The sequence below is a fragment of the Mustela lutreola genome, chromosome 1, assembly GCF_030435805.1.
Source record: "Mustela lutreola isolate mMusLut2 chromosome 1, mMusLut2.pri, whole genome shotgun sequence".
NCBI classification, from domain to species: Eukaryota; Metazoa; Chordata; class Mammalia; order Carnivora; family Mustelidae; genus Mustela; species Mustela lutreola.
The window spans coordinates 274,155,443-274,159,084 of NC_081290.1; the positions used below are offsets into that span (position 1 = coordinate 274,155,443).

General features: G+C 36.7%; 1 pseudogene; it reads left to right on the forward strand.

The window, feature by feature from the left end:
- The first annotated feature begins 1,816 nt into the window (after positions 1-1,816).
- Positions 1,817-2,744, forward strand: LOC131807631 (olfactory receptor 4A16-like; annotated as a pseudogene).
- The last annotated feature ends 898 nt before the right edge of the window (positions 2,745-3,642 follow it).

The window sequence follows — 3,642 nt, forward strand, 5'->3', positions numbered from 1 at the left end:
GCAGCTCCAGAGACCATATTATTCGCCACTGTGCTATGTTCTTTTTACAAGGTTGTTTTGGGTCTTAAATAGGTACACTGAATAAGAGACTCATAATCATTATCTTGTCTTTGCAATGATTAAATCCCATTTGCCACTGAATAGCATTTTTTAAGTAACAGTGATAAGCTCAGAAATTTTTATCTAATTATAAAAATATGAAAAGAGAAAAAATGTCAGCAGGGTGATGGGTATTAAGGAAGGCATGTATTGTGATGAGCACTGGGTGCTTTACGCAGCTAATGAATTGTTGAACACTACATTAAAAACTAATGATGAACTGAACAAAATAAAAATTGTTTAAAATGTCATATAATTGAAGAGGTGGGGATGCATGAAAAGTATCACAAATAGTTGGACTGGAAAGGATTCTGAGATTACCTAGTTCAATCACTTTATTTTCCAGTGAGCAGACTGAGACAGGCTTGTAATTACATTTAGAAGATGACTCAAACACATGCCTTCTTACCCTGGGCTTAGACTTCTCCCCTCAATGTACAGTTTTTTTGCAAACTGGGCATTGAGGTTCTTTTTTTTCTTAAGATTTTACTTATTTATTTATGAGAGGAAGAGCGCATGAGGGCTGGGGACAGGTAGGGGGAGAGGGAGAAGAAGGCTCCCCACTGAGCACAGGGCCTTAGGTGGGTTTCAAGGTGTGTCTCCAGGTGGAGCTCTATCCCAGAACCCTGAGATCATTATCTGAGCCAAAATCAGATGCTTAACCGACTGAGCCACCCAGGCACCTCTGAAGTTCTAGTTTTGAGTGCTGTCAGTACCTAAGAAGCATTATAAATAAAACAATGCCGCATTGTCCCCTGCCTCTGTTTTCAGGATCTATTTTTCCTCCCTCACTACCTTGCTTACACTAAGAATTTAAGAAAAAAATACCAGAAACTGATGTACCAATTTGTGAAAATTGCAGGTCAGTTCATCTTTGTTCAAATATATTTGCTGAAAATCTAGATAGTGAATGTGTGTTGAAAATTGTGGGGTAGGCAAAAATTAAAGGGAAAGAACTTCCAACTCCTTAAAAAGCTGATAGAGAATCAGACCAAGTCATTGTGAAAGGGAATGATGTACTAAATAATTTTGTAGTTGTTGGATACTCTTCAGTCTAGTTGTTATGTCAAAGTCTAGTCTGAACATCTAGTATTAGGATAGCATAATATTAAGTGAATTGTCCCAGAGAAGATGCTACTTTTGGTGCTAGATAAATCACATTCTAAAGGTACTTACTGCAAATACTACTGCCTCAAAGGACTGACTCTATGCTGATTTGTGTAGTTTATTGCCATTACCAAAAGTAAATTTCTGGAGAGCAGGAATCATGTCCTTGGTTGTGACTGTTGATTTCTGTGCCAAAAACTGACATAGTTTCAATAGTATGTATTATACATAAAATAATATAAATAAAATATAATATAAATAAATATAAATTCAATTAATATAAATATATAATGTAAATCTATTACTACATTTGGGCTTTTGATTATTCTTTTCTGTAGATGCTCCTTTAAGACTTAGAGAAAGAACTTACTTGCCAGCCAAAAATATCATCTGAAGAAAAATAGGGTTGTCAAGGGAAGGTGTAATGGGCTTTTTGGAGGAAGAACTCAATAGATATCATTAAATATTTATTGTGTGTGAACTGCTATAGAAAATGACATAACGATGAAGATGTGCTCTTAACAACAGACATATTTATGGTTTATGATTTCATTACAGGTCCTGTTCTCCTGAGCTCTCATTCCTGAAACAGGCCTGATAGAAAGATCACATGGGAAATAATAATAATGTGACAGAATTTGTCCTTCTTGGCCTCACTCAGGATCCTGAGGGACAGAAGACATTATTTGTCATGATTTTCCTCATCTACATTGTGACAATGGTGGACAAACTATTCATTTTGGTGACTGTTTTTAGCAGCCCCTCTCTGGACTACCCCATGTGCTTCTTCCTCGCCTGTCACTTATGGATGCTGTTTATTCCACTGTCATCTCACCCAAACCGATTATAGACTTACTCTGGGACAGAAAAACCATTTACTTCCAAGCTTGCATGGGCCAGCTCTTCCTAGAACACCTCTTTGGGGGTTCAGAGGTCTTCCTTCTGGTGGCCATGGCCTATGATCACTATGTGGCCATCTGTAGGCCACTGCATTACTTGACTGTTATGAATTGGCAGGTTTGCATCCTGCTGTTAGTGGCAGCCTGGATTGGAGGTCTTGTGCATTCTATGGTTCAGCTTCTTTTTGTGTATAGCCTCCCATTTTGTGGCCCCAATGTCATCAAGCACTTCATCTGTGACATGTACCCATTATCAGAACTTGCCTGCACTGACACTTATGTGATAGGCCTCACTGTGGTTGTCAATGGTGGAACAATCTGTATGGTCATCTTTATCTTTCTACTCATCTTCTATTGAGTCATTCTCAATTCTCTTAAAAGCCACACAAAGCCTTGTCTACTTGCAGTTCCCACACCACAGTGGTTGTGTTCTTTTTTGTTCCCTGCATTTTCATGTATGTTAGACCTATTTCCAACTTTCCCATTGATAAATCTGTAACTCTGATTTATACAGTGATCACTCCCATGTTAAATCCTTTAATATATGCTTTAAGATATTCAGAGATGAAAAATGCTATGAAAAAATTCTGGTGTAACAATTTAACCAAAGAAAGAATAAGAATGTGTCACTTACAGTGAACCCACGTTAATTATAAAGCAAGAAATAGGTAATAAATTATAACAATACATTTAAGCAATTCGATGAATTCTCTAGAGATATATTTTTTAAAATTTTACACAAAGACATCAAAAAGTAGAATAAACTGTCTTCTTAGGTAAGAATCAATCTAATCAGTAAATTCTGGAAGATGAATAAAAGGCACAGGTATAAAAAAGGCACAGGTATTTGTCCTATTATAATTAAAAATAAAATTAATTTCACTCTGTATTCATATTTTTCTTGACATACCGAAATGAGAATTCAGAAACAGGAGTTTTTAAATTTAAAATGTGAAAAACTCCCCATGTCCTCCATGCTATGGGGAGTTAGAGAGGAGAAGGGAGTTGGGGGAAATTGGAAGGGAAGGTGAACCATGAGAGACTATGGACTCTGAAAAAATATCTGAGGGTTTTGAAGGGGCGGGGGGTGGGAGGTTGTGGTACCAGGTGGTGGGTATTGGAGAGGGCACGGATCGCATGGAGCACTGGGTGTGGTGCAAAAATAATGAATACTGTTATGCTGAAAATAAATAAAAAATAAATAAATAAAATTAAATGTGAAAAACAAGCTGCCTTTGAGAATTTGCTATCACCCAAATTAATGAGAAAGCAATTTGGCTAATACTTAGAACAAATTACTAGGGCCAAAAGAATGGCTTCTAAATTATAATGTCCATTATTCCATCAGCATGTTTTATCAGCATGGCAACTTTCTGTAGCTGTGTTATACATCCTTTCTTTAAGATTATATCTGTTCCTTGGGTTAATGCTTATGCTTTGCACTTCAATACCATTTATATGGAAGATGATATTGTGTTTGTTTCAGACACTATCAGTGAGTAATTTTGTTAAGTGGGATGTTGGATGTTTTCACAGG